Below are 23,762 nucleotides of genomic sequence, written 5' to 3' on the forward strand. Positions count from 1 at the left end.
CTCCTCTATTAACTCTTTAACAATGTTCTTACCAGCATTGCACTGAGAAGTAACTCCTATAATGAGCTCAGCAGATGCGCAGATCCACCAGGTGTTTGCTAATTGCTGCTGGCTAGTCTGAAGGAGCTTACTAGGGGAAAAACTTACTAGGGGAAAATGCAGCTCAGAGGAGGAGCTTTGTCTTTGAGGGCGGAGCTAAGTCAACCCATGTTTTTCACAGCTGAATGGTTGCTGTGGAAAATTGAAGGATTTGTCAAAGATTCATGAAGGAGTCAAAGCGACACTCCAGGTATGTTTTTGATGAGGAAATAACATTATCACATGAGCTAAAGCTAAAAATAAAGTCAATTTTACATGACACTAGCCTTTTATTGATTAAGTAAGCTATAAACTTCACGTTTAAATTAGCAAAAGAACAGTAAGCAGATATTTACATGACTGATGAGGTACTAGTTATTTAACATCCCAGGGGAGAGATCGCTACAGAGACATCAATAAGACTGAAAATGACCTGGGTTGCTGGATCTATGACAGCCAATGACATACGTTGAAGTTCTTTTCTGATTTCACCAGCCTTCAATAATGTTCTGACAGGATGCTGAGATTTGTTTTTCAACAATGAAAAAAAAAAGTAGTGCTAATAATTGGAGCCGTGGGAGTCGGAGCTCCCATCTGACGACGTCTTCAAGATTGATATGTGGCTGGTAAAGCAAGGCAACAATAACCTCATCTTATAAAATCAATAAGCAATCACAACCATCTAACAATAGCACGCAACCTGGTGTTGATGGATGGCCTGCAAACAATAGCAAAATTCATGGGCGTAGGTTTGGGTAGGGACGGTAGGGACATGTCCCGACCAATATTCACGGGATATGAAAAAGTCCCGACCAATTTTTGCCATATTGGCTCAAAGAACGTGGATCTACCCAGATAGCACAGAATGATTGAAACAACATTGAATCAATGTCAGCCAGAAACATTGAATCAACGTTGAACGCTGACATTGAAACAACATTGAAAGTGGTCGGTGACTTGTATGTTGAATCAACGTTAGGGTTTCAACCATAACTGACATTATATCAATGTTGATTCAACCATCATCTGTATGTCAACTTGTATGCATATTTGTGTTGATAGTACATTGAATCAGTTATGAATCAATGTTGATTCTACATTATATCAATGTTGAGTCAACCATCATCTGAACGTGGATCTGCATCCGGATTTCGGTTGATTCTACATTGAATCAATGTTGATTCAACACTCATTTGACTGTGGATCTGCATGCAGATTTGTGTTGATTCTACATTGAATAAGTTAGGAATCAATGGTGATTCAACCATCATCTGAACGTGGATCTGCATGCAGATTTGTGTTGATTCTACATTGAATAAGTTAGGAATCAATGGTGATTCAACCATCATCTGAACGTGGATCTGCATGCAGATTTGTGTTGATTCTACCTTGAATCAATGTTGATTCAACACTCATTTGACTGTGGATCTGCATGCATATTTGTGTTGATTCTACATTGAATCAATGTTGATTCAACACTCATTTGACTGTGGATCTGCATGCAGATTTGTGTTGATTCTACATTGAATAAGTTAGGAATCAATGGTGATTCAACCATCATCTGAACGTGGATCTGCATGCATATTTGTGTTGATTCTACATTGAATCAGTTAGGAATCAACGTTCATTCAACCATCAGCTGAACGTGGATCTGCATGCAGATTTGTGTTAATTCTACATTGAATCAATGTTGATTCAACCATCATTTGACTGTGGATGTACATGCAGATTTGGGTTGTTTTTATATTGAATGAAAGCTAAGGATTTATGTACATTTTACGTCTGATAGGTCTACATCATAACATGCCACTAAAAGTTTCTTCACTGGTGTTAAACACTGTATTATTGGCAGATGATGCGTAAACTGTGTACAAAAGTTTATAAATGACAACATGGGTTTGATTTAACATTTTATTTAAGAAAAGAGGGACAGATCTTTAAACATATTTGATTCCTTTTTGACTGTCAAAACAACAGTATGTTGTCCACAGAAGAACAGAGTCCATGAAGTTAAGCTTTGTACTGTATGAAGTAGGGAAACAGTACAAGTCGTGGTAACCCCAGTTTGACTCTGGTTGGCGTCACTTTGATTCCTTGTGATGTTTTCCTCTCATTCTGGCGCATAATGAAGCCACTTCTTGACAATTTTGCTGCAGTCCTCAAGAGTCAGCTTTCGGTCAAACTGCAGAGCAACAGCTGAAAAAAATAAAAGTGAGGAAGGTCCAGTTGGAAATATGATAAACATTTGAAAAGTTCTGAAACACAATGAAAGATTAAACACTGTACTGGTTACAGGTCTGAGAACAAATACAAACCATATAGTTCCCCATGTACACTCACTGTTAAATTAATATCTTAATCTTTCATTAATATTTATCTTAATGTTTACATATACAACTGCATTTACCCATCAAGCTGCAGTATAGTGTAGGATTTATGATATTGATATTAAATCAATATTTAAAATAAAGGGCTGTTTATCAGAAAACCTAACAATAAAACTCAGGGAGGATCAGGTTTATTTAACACACCAGAGACAAATAAATCGAACAAAAGGTGATTTATAGTGTAGTTGGAAAAATTATAATTTATACAGAATAAACTTCCATCAAATAGCTGGTTCAATCTTCCAACTACAAATATTTCCAAATAAGTTGATTAAATTCCTTAAAAAGTGTCTATATGCTAATAAAGATCCCACACAAGTAACAATAGTCCAGTTCAATTTAACCAGTTACCAATCCAAGGATCAACAGACTGAATCAGTCATTAGCAGGTTTAGTTCAGTGTTTCACCTGCCTTACATGTTAAGTGTTTCCCTTCTGCCTCACCTGGATTGAATCTGTGGATGATTAACAACCTTCTGCACTTCTTGATGGCTGCAGCCGGTCATGTAATCATCCAACTCAGCTGTTCTGGTACAGAGGCTCATTTAAGCACGTCCCTAAGCACATCATAATAAAAAGTTAAAAACAAGTGATTACTATCACAACAATTTAAAGCCCACCTGGACCAGCCAGCCTTACACTTCCTTGTCCACCACATGTTCTCCCAGACCAAACAATAGGCCCCACCCTATTTTAAAAACTCAAATCCCACAAAATCTCGCAGGATTTCATACTTAGGCGTGGAGTGGTGGGTAGGATGAAAATAATACAAAAGGAGACATGACCTCAATTATTAAAAATATCCGTTTTGCCCCAAAATAACCAGGATTACTATGGGCACAAAACAATGCCCTTATTTTTCAATAAACACATTTAAGATCAAAGTAATATTGAAAAACTTACCATAAAAGTGCTCAGCGGAGAATTCAATTCAGAAGCCGGTAGCAAACAAGCCAGCAGCAAAGTGGCTTTTTGGTTGGGACAAACCACAAGTGTAAAATTGGGGAGGTGGACTGTACAACTCCTAGTACAGACTTGTAGATGTTTTTGTGTCAACACATTATGCACAGTCAGTAATAATATTTACAGACAAGTAAGAAAATGTACAGAAAGGAATCACAACCCACTGTTCTCAACATGTAGTGCTTAATTTGAAACATGATTAACCCCCACCTAGTAATAAAATGTTCTGACCCAGAGCTCAAGGAGGGGGAGGGAAGAAGGGATGAGAGGGGGTAAAGAGGAGAAGGTTGGGAGGAGCAGCTGGGTGGGGGGAGGCTTGGGAGGGAGTAGGGGGAAATGAGGAGGTGATGAGGGCTGCAACAAACTGCCCAGATTGCACACAACGGTAAATAAACGTTGAATTATAGTCAGAATGGTTGATTTTTGGTTGAGGTCAACAACTGATGGTTGATCAACCATCAAACAACCATCCACCTCCAGCCAAGTAACCAATGTTGAAACTGTCATTGAGTCAATGTTGTTTTGTGGTTGAAATCTAATGAATGAAATGCTAATGTCTGATCAACGACTGACCAATGTTGAATCAATGTCAGCTCTTTTGCCACACCCCTTCCCCTCCTCTCCTCCTCATCAGAGCTCTGGGTCAGAGCATTTTATTAGTGAGTGGGGGGTATTACATTCTAAATTAACCTCTGTAAAGGATAGTGGGTGAAGATTCATTTCTGTACATTTTCTTTCTTTTTCATAAAAAAGTCCTACTGACCATTTGTGTGTGATATATTGACACAAAAACATCTACAACTTACTACAAGGAGTAAGGAGTGGAGCGGTCCACCCCCACCGTTTACATGAGTGGGGGTGGCGGGTGGAGGGAAGGGGGTTGGGCGTTTGAATGGCAGGCGGTGGTGAGGGGTGCAAAAAACACCTGAACACTTTGATTACTAGTTTTTCCCCAAACCTTATCCTCAAGGCAAACTGACCTGCATGCTTTCAGTTCAGCAAAACCTTGTTAATCAAATGTTAATTAAAATCATGTGTGCTGAATTAGGGAAATGGCTAAAACTTGCAGGGCAGTGTGCCTGGTGCCGGTGCTGAAAAACACTGGATTCGATGTGGCATTTCAATCAATGAATGTTAATTGGCTAGAATTGAATGGTTGTTTGATGGTTGATCCAGCTTCTGTCGTTGACCTGAACCATACATGCAGCCTTTGTGATCATAATTCAACATTAAATTAACATCGTGTGCTATCTGGGTAGTTCTTCCCCAAACCTTGACGTCAATCAAACTGACCTGCGTTTTTTCAGTTCAGCAAAACCCCGTTAATCAGACTTCAATTAATATCATGTGTGTTGAATTAGGGAAATGCCTAAAACTTGTAGGGCCTGGAGGACCGGTGGTGAAACACACTGGATTCGACGTTGGCATTTCATTTATGTGATGTCAACCACAAAACAACATTGATTCAATGACACAGTTTCAACATTAGTTAATTGGCTAGAATTGAATGGTTGTTTTATAGTTGATCCACCATCAGTTGTCGACCTCAACCAAACATGCAACCTTTGTGATGATAATTCAACATTGAATTAACATATTTTCCAACAAGCCAACAGCGAAGCAGCTGTGTGTTTGGGACATCCCACTCATGTAAACGGTGGGGGTGGACCCCTCCACTCCTTGTAGTAAGTTGTAGATGTTTTTGTGTCAATATATCACACACACACAGTCAGTGAGAATTGTTATGAACAAGTAAGAAAATGTACAGAAAGGAATCACCACCGACTATCCTCTACAGTGGTTAATTTAAATGTGATAACCCCCGCTCAGTAATAAAATGCTCTGACCCAGAGCGCTGATGAGGAGGAGAGGAGGGGAAGGGGTGCGGCAATACATCTGACATTGATTCAATATTGATCAGATGTTGATCCGACATCAGCATTTCAGTCATTAGATTTCAACCACAAAACAACATTGATTCAATGTCACAGTTTCAACATTGGTTACTTGGCTAGAGGTGGATGGTTGTTTGATGGTTGATCCACCGTCATTTGTCATCTTCAACCAAAAATCAACCATTAATCAGACTTCGGCATTTCAGTGATCAGATTTCAACCACAAAACAACATTGATTCAATGTCACAGTTTCAACGGTTTGATTGGATGGTTGTTTGATGGTTGATCCACCGTCATTTGTCGACTTCAACCAAAAATCAACGATTCTAACTATTTTTCAACGTTGATTTAACATCATGTGCTATCTGGGTACGATCTTTGATTAGCAGCAACAGGCGGTGCGCGGAACGGAAGCTTCTTAGTTTGACATTTATTATGAGCCTCCGAGACCGTGTCGGAACGGTGCTGTCGGGGAGGTGGGGGGAGGGGGAGTCAGTTGAATCGTCGGACGTTCTTTGATTAGCTGCAAAAGGCGGCGGCTAGCTGGGCACACGCGTCTCCTTCTGAGTCTCCGAGACCATGTCGCCACCAAAAAAGAAAAGGACAGACATTAGAAGTTATTTCGCTACGTCGGCTGTAAGTACAGTGAGTGGACCCATAAGTTAGATATCACGCAACGCATTTGTTGTAAAGTCCGGTGTTTAGTAAGGTCAGCACTGAATGTGAGGTAGAATAGGTCTGTTAATGATGTAATATTTTTTCACATAGGATGCTCAGACAGCAGAGCAAGGGGCAGAGCAGAACGATGGAGAGGTGGCTGGAGCTTCAGGGCTCCAGGTGAGGTGTTAGTTCTCAGATATGAAATATACTGTGAAATTATCTCAGTAAATATGGCATTTGAAGTGTTAGTCTTAAATTAAGTTAAGCTAGTGTGAATACAAACCAGGTTACGCTTTGTTTGCTCTATAGGAGGCAGTCAGTGTGAGTGCCAGTGACCAGGGAGTATCCAGAGGATATTTCTTTTGATCTTACTTGTAACGTTTGCTGAATTTTGTAAAGGAAAAAGTAAAGTGTTCTTGAACTGATCTGCTGAGTATGACTGTATCTGGTTGTATACACAAGATGTATGACATGGTTATGGTTGGTTATTAAGCCAATGTGGTTTCCCCCCCCTTCTCAAAAATGTTCGGTGCTCTTGGGCATTTCACTGTGGGGGGGGGGGGGGGGGTGTCAAGGTCCCCACCAAAACTTAGACCGAACCTACGCCCTTGGCAAAATTACTCTTTAACCGCCTAACAACGGGGTCGAAACAAATGCTTCACCGGGTTCAAGTGACCGAAAGATCTCGACGTAAACAGATCAGGAGAGTCAGAGAAATCTGTCTTTGTTTCTATTAGGAAGAAGATGTCGTTGCCTTTTATGAATTGTAGCATAACCCCAAATCAAACCAAACCAACATAGAGGTCAATATTGTTTGTCAGAGTTGTAGAACCCAATGTTCTCTGAGTGAAATATATGAAAGTACTTTGAAACATAAAAAAGTACAAAGTGTCCTGTGGTAGGATGTGGTACTAAAAAGTTGGTGTGAAACTACCAGAAATGCTCAGGTGGGAGATGGCAAAGGGCTTCAATGAACAGCAGTGTAGAAATATTCAGCTTACGTTTGATCAGTCTACAAGTAATTTAGATTGTGAATTCAGAATTATTAAAATAGGTTAAACAGCCTTTACATTTAGCAGCCAGAGGAAACTCCATAGCGAATGTTAACGTTAGCAGGTTTCACCAATTTAAACACATTTTGAATTACAGGTAACTAAATATGGTTCTGATTAGAACAGCAAAATAACTATTTATATAGGCAATAGCTAACCTCTAACTCATGGATTAGGTGTTTGATCCTGACATTTTAGCAAACGTGAGAACCCAATGGGACGTTGACAATGGTTATTCTGCTCATTTATTTCCCAGCATTGCTGATTCTAATGACAAAACTAACCTATCCAAGTTCCTTTATCTGTTCAGTCTCGCTGACCGTCTAACATTTCTCACAATTCCATCAAATCTGTTGTCATCTGTCACCCTGTCACTAACTAACATCTTCCCACATGAGCCATTTAAATGCAGGTCAGCCAAACCAGATATCAGCCAACGGAAACTAAAACAAAGAAAAGATCTACTTCCTTTTTTGTACTCCAAAAAACAAGAGCCTTCCACGTTAAAGCAGTCGGTTTAAAAACATCCACCTCCATCTCTGAGGCTTATCTTAAATTTAGTTTTCCAGAATTTGGGGAAGCTTCCCTTTCATGAGAAATATTACAGCGTTTTAACCGTCCAGCATCTTGTACAATTAGTTCTCATTACACTCCTTGTTGTCAATGTGAGGCCCAAAAGATGGAGGGTGTTTTCACACCTGAGAGTCCGGTAGACTCGGTTCCATTGGGGACCAAGATTGCAATATTTGTTCCATTTTCAGCTGGTGTGGTTCTCTTTCACACTGCACTGTGACAACCGAACCAAACCCTATGAAAAACCTGTTCTCCTAATAACCAAGAACTAGTGAAGAAAAACAACAAAAAAAACACAGAAGAAGACATGAGTTCAACTTTCTCCTTTCCAAAATGTATGTGACATCAGATTCTAGCAGTTGTAGAATTTCTCTTTTGTCTTTTGTAAAAGACTACAAACCACTACTCTTGCTAGCGCCGTTTTGGTTGGATTTACCCAGAATGCCCTGTGCTATAGTCCGCTTCCTGCTTTAGGAGCGATCTTCGGTCCACTTGCATCCACATATGCAATCGAACCGCACCAGAGTTCACTTCAATCGAACTGAAACCTAGATTTGTTTTTGGTCAGCATCAGAATTTGCATTGCACATTCATGACTCCTACGAATATGGAACAGAAATGGAGGAAGGTGGGGAACGTGTGTAAAGGGAAAGAATGATTAATGTGTAGAGGAGAGAAAAGGAGCATGGAGAGAGCACAAGTCAACATCCTAGAAGTCTACCTCTAAACCTGCAGAAAGAGAGAAAAGAAAGAGAAACTACATCAACAAATAATATGCATATAAAATACCTGTTATATAAAAGCACTGAACAATACATGATACAAGTTAGGCTGGAAACTGCAGCCTGATGTTGAGTGAATAAGAAAAACACCTGAATCTATAATGTTACATAATTGTTAATCTTACAGAAATCAATGCTCAAGATGGGATCTAGACTTGAGAGCTGATTCTGGGCTCTGTGGTATTACTGTCCTGGGACTTCTGAGGAGATACTTGAGTTACTGCAACTTCAAGCAAAGTATTTAATCTATTACTACCCTAATATAATTTACACTAACCACATTTTTTTTCTTCTTTTTTTTTGTTTTGTCAGGGCAAAATCAACTGGATACGTCTTGGAAAGAAAAAGTGAACTCTTAACTGTCGGTACAGAAAATAAACGGTCTTCTTCCTACAGACAACACACCCTCACATAACACCTATTTGGATGTGATGAACCGTTTCATGTTCACCATCAGCTGTCTGACATCAAGGTCTGACAACTTTAGCGCTATCTCTTGACAAAATCACAATTTACGTTTGTCGCCTAGCACGTCTGTCTTCCAGTGAAAAACGGCAAGAGGCAGGCATCAAAAGACACACACACACACACACACACACACACACGCACGCACGCACGCACGCACGCACACACTCCCTCACCACCACCACCGGATGTGATCAGAGTTCAACATCCTCTCTGCCCCCTCAACATCCTGTGTGAAAACCTTACTATCGCAGAAGCACAGGATGTCACGTCTGCGATGAAGGACTGCGGGTCGAGGGTGGGACAACGCAGCCAGCCGAGCTAAATAAGAAGTTGCTGGTAATATCGCTGCTGAGGTTATTAGCATTTAATATGACGTCGTATTTTCCATCCAACCAATTAGGGAGCTGTGAAGTGACCTTGCATGCATTACTGCTTGACTTTTACCGGGTCGAACAAGCGTGCTAACTTACAGTATGTGTCTGTGGTTCAGTCTGAAGCTGCAGATGATTGGCCTCGGGCCGTTGTTCTGCTCTGTGATCTTTATTAATTGATACACACATGTGGGCAGATGGCCAATGCGTGCTTGTGAAAGGAGGGGCGGGCAGAGAGATGAAGGAAGAAAGAGGTTTTTGGTTTATGCAGAGAAAAAGCACCTGCTGGCTGCATGTGGCTTTTTTTTCTTCTTTTCTTTATTTAAAGGCCTGGTTTAAGGGTCGGCAGTCACGCACGCATGGGGCCAACGCGCTGCCCCTGCTGTGAGCGTGCACGGTTCAAAGCACATGGCGCCTCTGATCAAGGCCATCGGTGAGTAGGTTTGTCACATCCGTGGGATGGATCAGAGATACAAAGGCCTAGCTGTTGGTTTGGAGAGGGGAAGCACAGGTGCGTGTTGTAAAGATGTCTAACTATGCCAGACATGTGGGAAGGGGAAAAAAAAAAGAAGAGGAAGCACCAAAAAGAAGCAGTGTGGGATTCAGATATGGCTATACACAAAAATCCCTTTCTAAAATTGGAATGGAAATAATAAGTATGCATGTTCAGAGCTTGTGGCCTTCAGTTCTTGTAAAGTATTAAGGTTTCCAACTCATCAGGTCAGAGCAAATCACTTCTTATGTCTGCTAATAAATGCCTAGAGTGTTTCTTTAAGATCCAGTTCTGGTGTTCATGTAGATTTTCCTTTGCAACAAATTAGAACATCTCAAACTTCATTGGTTATCAGCAATGGAAAGCCGTCCCTGTTGGGACCCCGATCTATAAAACTGACACCAACATGGATCATTGTCATTAGTTTCTACATTCAATCTTTTAGTTTCTTTAAACTAAATTTATAAAATTTTACTGGTCTTTTTGTGCTTTTTTGAACAATTACAGTGTTTCCATAAAATAGGAAATCCGATTAAAATAACATGTCAATGAATACTAGCTACTGTTGATGGAAAGCCATAAGAAGACCATTTACCGGAGAGACAGAAAACACATGCAAGAAGAAGGTACATTTTCAGAAGAGCCGAAAATGTACCTTTGTAGCCTACAGATAGAAAACAAAGCCCACAACATGTGAAAGATCATCCATCCTCTAAAAATGATGAGAATGACCCAACTGGGAGCCTGCAAAGATATGGGAACCCACTTTAACTAGTAAGATCAAGCAGAGAGATCAAGAAGCATGAATACTCTTACAAGGAATTGTAGACGCAAAAGTGTAACCGTCCTTTGAGAAACCGTCAACGCTGAGCTGATGTACCGGTTATCGAATGTCTGTGGCTGAATCAATCAAGACAAAACAACAACTGATTACGCTGATGACGTTCTGGTTTCCTCCAAAAAGTTGACACGGGACACGATTTCCTCGTTTGTCTCCTGGAGGGCCGCCGCATTTCAAGCGGATGAATGGAGACGCTCTGAACCAGTCATTCAAACCGCATTGTCGTTTCAGAACGTCAGTGGGACGGGAGTGCAGCTCTCGCTATTAGTCACAGCAGAGGAGAAAGCTGATAGTGCCTGAAAGATGCTGCCTTTGGACTGAGATGCAGGAATAAATTGTCCACAGTTAGCTAAACCAAGAGTGTCCTGGACCGTATCGGGATTAAAGACGTTGGGGGCATCAGACAAAAATGGAGAAATAAAAAGAGAACAGCAGATTTCCTCAGATCAAATCAATGTTAGCAGAGGCAAAGAGCGAAGCAGCAGTACATAAAACCAGCAGCGTTCCTGTGTGTGTGCGTACTCTGTGTGAGGAGAGCGCTGGGGGGAGACCACCTACACTCCCACCTGCTCTGCCTTTTTAGAGGGGCCTCTTCAATCACAAGGCCGGGGTCGTTATGGATGTGAGCCTCTCGCCTCCAGGCATCGTTCGGCTATTTCTGTCCTCGCGCTTTACAGTAAAACGCAGAGCAAAGCCCCATTAGGACCAGGACCTGTGCTTCAAAACACAAGAAACATCAGACTCTTCCCTTTTTCTCATGTGGAAAAAAAAGAAGAAGAAAGGAGAAGAGAAAAAAAACGGTTGCAGTGAACAAGGTTCCACTGACGACTAAGTGCCGCTCTCGTTCGCAGCGGCAGAAGACGACGTGCTTCTAGATCTGATAGAAAAAATAAAAAAATTCGCCATAACAAACTTTTCTTTGTTTTGGACGTAGATGTGATAATAAATGACTCTGTTCTCAGGCTGACACTGTGATGAGGAATGACAAAGCAGTGAACTGTTTGACAGGCACTGTGAAGATGACTAAGTCCAGGCTTTCAGAGTCACAAATGAAAGAGGGGAAAATGGAGTTTTTCTTGACATGAGGATAAACTATCAAAGACTTCAAATGTTGCAGATGTGTGTGTGTGTGGTTTTTTTTTGGTTAATGTTTTTCCTGCGTTGTGGTGGGTGTGTACCACTAGTTTTCTGGAAGTTGAATGCTTTTAGTGTTACTCAGGTTTGTTTGTGTTGCAAATCTTGACAGGGAATTTTCTAAAGAAAATCAGATAAGAGGAGTGACAACAGTCTCTCGCAGCGAATGTGTTGCAAGTCGCCCTGCAGCAACGAGGAAACATGTCATGTTGCATCTTGTTTGTTTAGTCTCTCAAAAATATTTCCCTGTGATGCAAAGACCACATAGTTCAATTAATTTCATTAGGATTTTGTGACGTAAATAGGCCTGTCGTAATGATCACATAAAGCAGATTAATCGAACTGGCTATTTCGACCTGAAAGGTGAAAGTTTTCTGCGACAGCACAGAGAGTAACTAAAGTTTAAAATTTTTCAACTTTTCTTTGTGCTGCTAGTCCACCTGTCAAGAAACTGGCGCCTCATTGCACAAGATCCATAGATGAATAGAGAGAGGCATTTCTAAATTAAATGGCTTCCTTTAAACCTTCCTGATTATAAAAACCTGGAAAACAGAGAATCTTCAGACATGTTTGGTTTGAGAAAACATTTTCTTAAACATTTTATGAAAACTTGCATAGATTGGCCGTTTTTGATTTGGACTATATATGGGCAGTTGCCCAGGGTGGAGTCAGAAATAGGTGTGGCGCCCAAGAACTAGAAAATAAAATATATTTTATCTGTCACTTATTCCCTGAACAAGTTCACAACTTAGTTTCTATTGAGCTCTGAGAGACTACATTATAGGCTTTCTGCTAAAACAATACAGCCAGGTAATTGTTTGCATTTTAATTGGCTGAAGTGTGGCAGAAGGAGGAGCTTGTCAATTCCTGCAAGAAGTACAACTGCGTTCATACGTATATTTCAAGCTTACAAAGTTAGGCATAGTGATTAATAATGATTAAACAGCGCTACAGTGTGCTTGATCTGATTAAAACATTGAATCGATTGACAGCCCCATTTATAACTCAACACAAAGGAGTGATTATAAATGACACTGTGTGCTCTACAAATATGGCTTACATCTTATAACACGGAAAAACTTACAAGAAGTTCCATTTGCAGATTAGTTCAAGGCATGTAGGGGAACACCAGATCAAAGCTGAGCATTTTTCTGCCTTACTGCAAAATAGTATGAAAACAATCCTACAACCATCCTGAAAACACTATCCCTATGATGAAACATGGCGGTGGGAGCATCATGGAAGGAGCTAAAGATTAGGGTGATTTACTTGGTTGATTTACTCAGGTGTGGCATGAAAGCTTATTAAATTTTCAGGTGAGTTTTAGAGGAAAAGAGAGTAAAAGAGGGAAAATTATTCTGACCTTGTGATTTTTTCGTTTTCTTGTCGCACTTCAGCATCACCTGATCAGGCTTTGTGGACTCTTTTTTTCTTTTCTAAGCAATACAAGCGCAAACAGTTTTTATCAGGGTCATTTGCTTCCATGGAAATATTTAAAGTTTTGAGTGATTTCACTAGGGTGGCTAATGATGCTGACCTTACATTCGTGTGGGTCAAACAATCCCCAGTAGGACATAATGATCAATAACAGGTATTTTTCAGGGGATTCAGGTTTGTTTAGGTCAGAGTCTCCAAAGACGAGACGACTTCCTGGGAATCTACCTCTGTTGGGTATTCCGGCACTTCCTGTTTCCTGTTTGTTTTGCCGGTCGTTCACCTTCCTGTCTGACCAGAAAGCCAATCCCAAGAAGAAATTATCAACCGTCTCATACACTTTGATATTTGTTAACACAACTCATATAACCTCTCTTGGGTTGTGATCTGAGTTCCAACTGATAAATAAGTCATTACACTTATTCCCAAAGATAATTCATTCAAGAAAAATAGTAGACATAAAAAAATTATTGACACTCCTTTTTAAATAGTTTTACTATGTTTTGAGAGATGCCTTGCTCATTTCCTATGAGAAGCAAACGTCATAGTTGAATGAAATGTTTAAAACAGTTGGCGTTCAAATCATTTTGAACTTAAGAAAACCTGCTAGAGATGTCCAATACTGCATATTTTGATATCAATCTGATGCATGGATTGTATCACTGATACTGATACCGATACTTTTTATTCAAGTCTGAATGTGAAACTGATGCTATTAGGTATTTCTGATTTATAGTTTATATTATTCTGAATTTGAACAAATTTTATCTACAAAATACTTTAATAGCATGTTGACACACAAACACACACACACACATATATATATATATATTGGATATTTAACAAAGTGTGAAATACTATGAGAACAAATCAGAACAAAAAAATTGAGGCAGAGTTGAGAAACTACAATACAAACATAAAATTTCAAGATGGAATCTGAAAGTAAAAAGTGTAGATCAACTTGATATTGATTTTATGCTAGTATCAATCAGTATTGATACTGATGTTACTGATATTATCAATATTTCGTCCACCTCTAAAAGTCTCTTGCAAATTACATGAGATTGGATGAACTTTGACCCAAGAATTGCAAACAGATACAATGGAATGGTTTAGATCAAAGTTTAGACCTATATATGTGCTAAGACTTGAAACAAGGGATTTTCACAAATGTTTTACATCTGACTAAGGCTAACTGATCTTGCAGAGACTAAACTCACAAAAAACGCTATTTATAAAAGTGCAAAGCTGGTAGCAAAATACCCCCAAAATACATTCAGTTGTTTTACATTGAAAGGTTGTTCTAAAGTAAAGAGTCTTCACTGCTTTGTGTTGGTCGCTCACATTAAATCCTAATGAAATTCAGTGAAATCTGCGGTTGTGAGGCAACAAGGTTGCAAAGCACCATAAATATCCCATTGCGCTTTCGCATGGCTTAAACACTGGAATTAACTGATCCTTGTTTTTCTAGCCTATTTTTGTCTTTTCTAATATTCAAAGAGTGAATTCCTTATCACTTTCTCAACTCCAGAAATATCAGGTAGCTTAGCTGCTCGAGACACAAGTAAACAACTGCAGTCAAGCAAACAATTACACCATAATTTGTGACCCTACAAGGCTCCTAATTTACCCCAGACGGAGTCTATTTTTGGTGCAGGGCTTCCTAAAAGCAGCAGCAGCTCAGTGTAAACTGCATTAAACGCGAGGTAATTAGTGTGCAGAGAGGAGACCGCAAACTGCTAATTGCGCTGCTCGTGCTCGCAACCTCCAGACTGCTCCAACCCACCTTCACACACGGCGTGGGGCCCGTGTCCGAACACGGAGCTCCAAAACAGTAATTGTCAGCCGGGAAGAGACACAAAAACAAGTCTGATAGCTAGCATAGCAGGCCAAACGGTTCGGACTGTTCACGAGGCGCTGCACCAGCAGAAGCACATTTACATACGTGAGTAAGCGCGTGACTTGACTGAGCGAGAGCGTGTACGTGGGTGAAGTACGTGGGAGCTTGTAGAGGAGTTTGTGAAGCTTCTGTCTGTTTCTACTTCTTTTTTATTTTATTTTTTTACAGGCGCTGATTCACTGCAGGGCAGCCATGTCCGGGCTTGATTAGGACGTGCTGGGTCCCGCGCGTTAGGAATGGAGGCTCAGCTACGGGATCACGCAGAGGCTCCCTGAGGCTTAGCAGGAGTTGCCGACGCAGACAAAGTCAGAGAATCTGCGGTCTCTGAGGTCGACAGTAAAAGCTGCATGTGAGAGTTAGCCCCCAGAAACTGCTGGTGCTGCAGCTTTTCTCTGAGCCGTCACCCATCTGTGAGGATTTAAAAAAAAAAAAAAAAAAAAAATATATATATATATATATATATATATATATGTGCTGGTCATAAAATTAGAATATTGTGATAAAGTTCATTATTTTCCATAATGTCATGATACAAATTAAATTGTCATATATTTTAGATTCATTGCACACCAACTGAAATATTTCAGGTCTTTCATTGTTTTAATTTTGATGATTTTGGCAAACAGCTCATGAAAACCCAAAATCCCTGTCTCAAAAAATTAGAATATGAAAAGGTTCTCTGAACGAGCAATAAAAATAATCATCTGAATCAACAAAGTAACTCTAAACACCTGAAAAAGATTCCTGAGGCCTTTAAAAACTCCCAGCCTGGTTCATTACTCAAAACCGCAATCATGGGTCAGACTGCTGACCTGACTGCTGTCCAGAAGGCCATCACTGACATCCTCAAGCAAGAGGGTGAGAAACAGAAAGAAATTTCTGAACGAATCGGCTGTTTGCAGAGTGTTATATCAAGGCACCTCAGTGGGAAGTCAGTAGGAAGGAAAAAGTGTGGCAGAAAACGCTACACAACGAGAAGAGGTGACCGGACCCTGAGGAAGATTGTGGAGAAGGGCCGATTCCAGACCAAATTAAATTTTCATCTCCATAAAACTTTTCAGCAGATGGAAGCATGAAGTGCTCCAAAATCTTCTGATAGCTGCTGCATTGATCCTGCCCTTGATAAAACCCAGTGGACCAACACCAGCAGCTGACATGGCACCCAGACCATCACTGACTGTGGGTACTTGACACTGGACTTCTGGCATTTTGGCATTTCCTTCTCCCCAGTCTTCCTCCAGAGTCTGGCACTTTGATTTCCGAATGACATGCAAAGTTTGCTTTCATCCGAAAAAAGTACTTTGGACCACTGAACAACAGTGGTCCAAAGTGCTGCTTCTCTGTAGCCCAGGTCAGGCGCTTCTGCCGCTGTTTCTGGTTCAAAAGTGGCTTGACCTTTGACCTGGGGAATGCGGCACCTGTAGCCCATTTCCTGCACACGCCTGTGCACAGTGGCTCTGGATGTTTCTACTCCAGACTCAGTCCACTGCTTCCCCCAAGGTCTGGAATCGGCCCTTCTCCACAATCTTCCTCAGGGTCCGGTCACCTCTTCTCGTTGTGCAGCGTTTTCTGCCACACTTTTTCCTTCCACACTTCTTCCTTCCTACTGACTTCCCACTGAGGTGCCTTGATATAACACTCTGCAAACAGCCGATTCGTTCAGAAATTTCTTTCTGTTTCTCACCCTCTTGCTTGAGGATGTCAGTGATGGCCTTCTGGACAGCAGTCAGGTCAGCAATCTGACCCATGACTGCGGTTTTGAGTAATGAACCAGGCTGGGAGTTTTTAAAGGCCTCAGGAATCTTTTTCAGGTGTTTAGAGTTACTTTGTTGATTCAGATGATTATTTTTATTGCTCGTTCAGAGAACCTTTTCATAATATTCTAATTTTTTGAGACAGGGATTTTGGGTTTTCATGAGCTGTTTGCCAAAATCATCAAAATTAAAACAATAAAAGACCTGAAATATTTCAGTTGGTGTGCAATGAATCTAAAATATATGACAATTTAATTTTTATCATGACATTATGGAAAATAATGAACTTTATCACAATATTCTAATTTTATGACCAGCACCTGTATATATATATTTTATCTCAGCATGAGTGAGACACAAACTCAAACATTTAACATGTTTTCTAATGGATTAGCTTACTTTTCAGGTTGTTTGAGGGCCTCTACAATAACCTTTCTGTTGTATATTTCAAGTGTGCCTGGGTTTCAGTTTCAATAATCATGTTCACACCACACAGGCGTTACCATACCAGCATATATAAACAATATGTTAAATATTTCAATATCACTATATTTTGTGATACTCATTGCAAAAACAATAACTATAATAATTTGAATGTGATGTACGGCTATGACTGTATGTTAATGTTCAAATAGTAGAAGCGCCACAAACTCAGATACGACCCTACAAACCTTAAAAAAGGTGACTTCTGTCCAATTGTGCTACTTGACAGGTTGCAATAAATGCTTTTAATATTTTCTAACAAATAGTCTTGTATAACCAACAATGGGGAAATGATGTCACAAATAACAGTCCTAACTGTATTGTTGTTTTATGGGGTTTGTAACGATTGACGGTTAGAGTTTAACCGTAGATAAAACGTGATAACAAAAATTTCCAGTCACAATGATCGTCTCTATGTCTAAACGTGGAACATTTAAAAAAAATGTAACATCGTGCGTGTCCAAACTTGGAAATCATTAGTAGCCAATAGGATCCAAAACAAAACCAAAGAGCAAAAATTAAACAGAAAAAATAAAAACACCACAAAAAATAATACTGCACATAAAAGTAGAAATATGTATATTAAAAAACATGGGAGAACATGTTTCCAATGTAACCATCACATAAAACGAGGGTACAAGTGTTAGAGTGTCACAGTGCTTATAGTATCAAGTATTAAAAGTCAATTTCACTGGCAAAGAATTCGTACTTCTATGAGGTGTTGATCTGAAGACTTCAGTCTCATACAAAACGTCACAATTTTTGAGAAATAACATGGAGCAAGACTGTTTATGGCATTAAAAACCAGCATTCGGATATTAAACTGAATCCTAAATGAACTGGAAGCCTGCGGAGACATAAAAGCACCGGGATGATGCGGACGTGTCTGTCAAAACAACAGCTGCAGGATTTCCAACTAGCTGAAGGAAAGCAAAAGATGTTACAGCGACTGATAAAACACTTTAGCCAGGAGACGAAGCTGGAATAAACTTAATCTGACAACAGAATCAATCTGTTTGTCAAAACTACAGCAGTTGTCATCACACTGGGCACGCTGGAGATGGGAAAGGAGACACATTCAGTCCATAGCTTCTGATGCTAGTCGTCACACTCCCATTAGCTAATGTCCACTTCAACTCTAAACGGGAATATTGTTTTACAAAAATATGCTGCAGTAAAGAGGACCTAAAATTTTTAAAAGTTGTTTATTTTTCATAAATATTGTTCAGTGTAGCATTTTTATGCACTTGGAGTGCTTTGATGAGGCCAGGCTTGTAAAGTAAATGCTTGTATTCCCAGAAGACATGGTGGTCGTAGCATCACACTTTGGGGATGGATCGGTCATGATGGGAGGTAGTTTCCTGGCCCACATGAAGAATGTGGGCCGGCTGGTAAAAGCAACAAGTTTATTTACAATATTTACAGAAATCTTTTACTGATGAGGTTCTGTTTAGTTTCCAGCGAGTGGATACCTGAACATCCAATGGAGGAGAAGTTATTTGGGGTTTGAGGTTGAACAGTGAAATAGAAATTGATCTCGACACAGGGAGACCACTAACTGTGGTTTGAGGCACTGTGACACAATTTGAGAAGTAGGTCAGGTTCTGATGTGGAGCCGGGAGAACGTGGATCAGCTCAGAGGTGGTTTGAGGTGAGATCAGGCCGGCTGGAGGGAAGTTTGTTTAGTTGAGAGGTTTGTGAAGACGGGTCTAGAGCCGCGAGCCGAAATGGGCTTGAGTCAAGGTACGTAAAGATGAAACTTTCATAAAAATTATAAGTAGTTCTCAACAAGAAACTCAAGAGGACAAGAGTCTACCAGTCAGTAATCATCCGGTAGACAGTGGAGGTCCACAGTTCAAAACTGTTCAGTTCAACAGGTGTAATCCTGGATGTAAACCTGTTGCAAATTTAGCCTCCTCGTGTCTTCGGCATAATATGACCAATGGCTGCACTATATATCACAAATATATAGTCATCGCAATATCAATGGGTGCAGAATTCATACTGTTTGGATGGCACTATCTGTTGGCTGATAGATTTCATTTGTTAATAATATGCATTTTTCCAGCTAATATAATATCTAGCCAGTTGGACAGTCTCACAGCACAACACAAATTACGTAGCCCAGGATGCTAAAGGCCACAGAGCAATGAAAATACTTATGACAAAGAGTAAAGAAAGAAACAGATATATATTTTGGGACTGACATTGTTTAATCCGCTTCAGTCAAACTCCAATTTGTCTAGAAAGTCCAGTTCGTTTGGGGAGGTGTGAACGCGTAATCAAACTCTGATGCGGACCATAAAGGTGAACTCTAGTCGGACTAAAATCTCAGTTTGGTTGAAATGAACTCTGTCACAGATTGAATGTGTATGTGAACACTAAGATCACCAGAGACCGCTCCAAAAGCAGGAATCAAAACATAGCACAGGGCATTCTGGGTAAATACAAGTAAAAATAAAAGGGCAAGTTTAGTTTTAGCTGAAGAAATGGCTTGTTCTCTTTAATAAGGACAAAAGTGAAATCTTCCAACCACTAAAGTCTGATGCTACTCCATTTTTATTTACATTTTGTGAAGAAGCCAAGAAGGAAGATGTTCTCATGTCTTCTTCTGAGGTTTTTGTGTCTTTCCCTTGAGTGGTCGTTGGTGCAGCGCCACCACAGGTGAGGAGGAGAACAGGTTTTTCAAATAGTTTGGACTGTTTGACCGTGCAGTGTGAAAGTGAACCACAACAGCTGAAGATGTAACAAATGTTGCAGCTTTGGTCCCTAATCAAAACCAGTCTACTATCAGCTGTGAAAACACCGTTGAACTCAGGCCGGCCATTCTTTAAATAAATGGAAGCTTCAGTCTGGACTTATATACACAGTCTTGCGTCTGACTTTGGCTTTGTGTCTAACAACGCTCCTTGGCCCCACCTTTATCCCCACAGAAGGGATTCCCTGGTCTGACTTCAGCGCAGCTATGACGTCTTGGTGTCTGGATCCTAAACATTTCCTCTGTTTTTATTTGGTTTCAGACAATGGAGGGACACCAGGAAGCGGAGCAGACACCCAGGATGAGACTCAACACAGACTAGAAACAAACGCTGACAGGCGAATGTGGAAAGCAAACATGATTATTCCCACACAGACTTTTTTATGATAAAAATGACAGCAGCTGTTTTCCAGTATGCTGGCACTTAAATAAAACCAGTAAAAGAGAACTCCTGCTTGGGTTGATGATTTATATACAACAAAATTGAAACAGATCATGAGCTCTTCGGAGGCCGCCCTGGATGCTTTTACTTTTTGTTTTGTTTTGAGAAAAAGCCAAAAATGTTTGGACCATGTGGCAGATGAAGAGGCAAAGGCAAACACGCACTTCTGAGCCGGGCGGCTGCAGCTGTCTGACTGAGCCAAACCGCAGCTGAGGAGACCCACTCGAAGAAACGATCTGATGCAGTCTGGCAAGAAGGCGAGCTCATCGAGTTCAAAATGTGCCGGAGACTTTGTTGGTAGAGGAGGATTTTGAGCAGCGCCACTTCAAGACTCTAAAGAGAAAATGTCAGCGGTCCTAAATCTCCAGAGACACATAGATGCACCCGCAACCCCGCGTTTCTCTTACAGTAAATGTCTTCCTGCGCTACAGGCGCTCTGTCTTTTAACATCATTAAGAACTCATTCTACTGTCATTGCCGTGGTTGTAAACTATCTGCTATAAACTAAAGAAGAGGCAAAATAGGGGGGCAGAACAATGCAAAAGTATCAAAAATGGAGTTGACCTCTGAGCCTCAAATCAATGAACCCTACTTTTGATTGACTAGAAGGCGTCCAGATTGCCCCAAAGTCAGGAACATGACTCAGAAGTCCTGCAGGCTGCTTCGGGTTCACCGAACCAATAGTAAGGGGCAGGAGCTGGTCGAGGAAATCTCAGAGGCCTTTTGGTGAAACATGCAAGTAGATGAGGCCCGTAAGGTTTTAACATCCCTCAGGTTTGGAGGCTGTGACATTCTGCATATCATTTTCAGTCGATGTTTAGCTATGAGTTTGAGGAGAAACCTCACTGCTTGCCTGAGATGTCGCCTTGCTAGTAGCGCAGGTTTGATTGCCAGGATTCATCCGAGTTTCTGTTGAGACATCTGGCAAAGACCGGAGAGTTCAAACGTTTCAGCGAGATATGGCGAACAGAACAGGTTTGGAACTCTTTCACAGTCATTTTCCCTCCAACTATCTCCACGTGTGCCATCAGCTTCATCTCTTTTCATCCTCCTTTGCCTGTGGAGTAATTCTTACAGGCATCCAGTCACATTTACAGTGCCTCTGCCTTGGTACAGTATTTGCTTTGTTACCGCACTCAAATGTTCCAGATCTTAAAAGAACAAAGGGCCAGACGAAGATGGTTTTCAAATAATGACTTCAATTGTGAAGGAATAATAGCTGTCCATGCCCACACCTAGTCCTGTGTGAAAATATAATTGCTGTCCTTGTTGAATCTCAATTTTTGGCTCAATTACACGGTCCACACCCAGGCCTGATTACTTACCAAAACTGTAGAATTAAGAAACCACTTCAACAGAACCTCACAGTCCTGACTCCAGGCTCTTTAGAAAATCTTCCTTTTCGCTGAATGTTTTATCAATTAAACGATGTTCTACCATTAGAAAGAGCTCCTTAACCTCCTGCAGTGTTAGCGTGACTGCAGATGTTATGGCCAGACAGCCAACAAGTGGAGGGGTGTACTGTCAGACCGTCAGTTCCCGAAACCACACACAAAAACTCAGAAAAGCTCACACGGGAGCAGTGCAATCCCCTCCCCTTGGACCGCAAATGAAATAAAAAGTTTGTGGGGCCAAAAGAGCCCAACTCTTCAGACTAAGGGAGGGTTCCAAAGGTCAACTCAAAGCATGGTTGGTAAGTAATCATCATTGAACCTTAGCTACCTTTTTTAGAAACCTTGTGTTCCAGTTACTATTTTTATAACAGATGTAGGTTTTATTTATTTCTACTGTATTTCTTATTTTTATTCTTGAAATAGTACTAATGTCATTTTCTAGCTTGTGCTTGTTTAATGGTGCAACAGATGGAAATTAACATTTGGCTAAATCCAGTCTTTTTATGACAGTGTTTACATTCATTTATATGCACTGTCCTGTTCAAATAAAACCACTTAAATAGAATCGGACCAACAACGTGACAAAGGCTAAAATACCTCAAAATGAGGAAAAGCGACAGTCACTGTCATATATCAGACTGGAAAAGGTAATAAAGTCATTTCAAAGACTTTGTGACTCCAACAAACCACAGTGACAACCATTATCCACAATTGGAGGAAACGCAAAACAGCTGAAAACCTTCTCAGGAGGCTACAAAATAGCTCCAGGAGCACATGGGTGACTCAAAAAGGAGGCCGTAAAGGAAGCCGGAACAACTTCTGAAGCTCTGCCGGCCTCACTTGCCCTAGTTTAGATCAGTGTTCATGATCCAACAATTGGAAAGAGAGACTGGGCAAACATGGCATCGATGGGGAAAGTGGCAGGGCAAAACAACACTGATGACCCAAAAGAACACAAAGGCCTTCTGTCTACCAAAAATACAAAGACATGGTGAGACACGGTGGTAGTAGAGTGATGGCTTGGAGTACATGGTGGGCTATGATACAAATGCATTTCATATTATACAAAAAAAAATGTGGAAAAATATTCATGTTTCTCCTTTTTACAATCATGCACTGCTATGCATCTATTTCACAAAATTCCCCCAAAAAACAACAACATTGAGGTTTGTGGTTGCAACAAGGCAACGCATCAGAGACATCAAACGGTAAGAACACATCAAGGCACTGTAAAGTCAGACTGAGGAAATGAACTCTCCTTTCTTCTACCTACTACTGTTAAACACAAGTATGACACTTGCGCTAAAGCCCCATGCAAACATTGGAGCGCTTCCAAAGATGATACACGTGCGTCTTGGTATGTTCTGTTCACAGTCATTTTTTTTTTTTTTAGGAAAGCTCCTCCAACAATGCCCCACATATTAACAGTGTCCTCTATGCTCAAACATCAAAAATAAATTGACGCAGAAGATGAACGAAGATAGCATTTCCTGGAAGGTGCTTACTCATTCTGCAGAGCGGCTACAAAACGAGAATTGACAAGAAAATAACTGGAGTGGAAAAAAGTTGAGATATCATCTGAGTGCAGAGTTTTTACATGAAGAATCCCTCTCTGTCTGTTGGACGGGGTTTCTAAGTCCAGGTTTTCCCGAACATAAAATCTGTGCAGTCAGATGAAAGATTAGGAGCAGTTAAATCCCGGCATGTCTTCAAATGCTAAAAATGAACATCAAAAGCTGAAGTTTTGTCTCAACTCTACATTGTCTGACCGAATGGCAAACATTTGTAGCTAGATGTCAAATTATATACAGGTCCTCAAAAACCAGCTTTTATTTTGATATTCCACTTCCCCTTATCAGCAAGCTAATTTGCATATTAGATAACTATTTAGTTGCAAAC

The 23,762-nt window shown here is 40.5% G+C and overlaps 2 long non-coding RNA genes across 3 annotated transcripts; one reads left to right on the forward strand and one right to left on the reverse strand.

The window, feature by feature from the left end:
- Positions 1-1,975: 1,975 nt before the first annotated feature.
- LOC148157940 (uncharacterized) lies at positions 1,976-3,878 on the reverse strand. Its single transcript, XR_015764074.1, has 3 exons — positions 3,369-3,878; positions 2,910-3,022; positions 1,976-2,274 (listed from the first exon to the last, which is right to left on the reverse strand). It is a non-coding gene; the product is annotated as an uncharacterized LOC148157940 (long non-coding RNA).
- A 10,713-nt stretch (positions 3,879-14,591) lies between these two features.
- Positions 14,592-20,475, forward strand: LOC106927642 (uncharacterized). Of its 2 annotated transcripts, none has more exons than XR_001420341.2 (3): positions 14,592-15,077; positions 15,201-15,442; positions 20,290-20,475. It is a non-coding gene; the product is annotated as an uncharacterized LOC106927642 (long non-coding RNA). The 2 variants fall into 2 exon arrangements; XR_001420340.2 differs by having other exon boundaries at positions 14,601-15,077; positions 15,201-15,381.
- The last annotated feature ends 3,287 nt before the right edge of the window (positions 20,476-23,762 follow it).

Source organism: Poecilia mexicana, unplaced genomic scaffold, assembly GCF_051168715.1.
Source record: "Poecilia mexicana isolate PSO_F unplaced genomic scaffold, ASM5116871v1 scaffold_8, whole genome shotgun sequence".
In the NCBI taxonomy this organism is placed as follows: domain Eukaryota; kingdom Metazoa; phylum Chordata; class Actinopteri; order Cyprinodontiformes; family Poeciliidae; genus Poecilia; species Poecilia mexicana.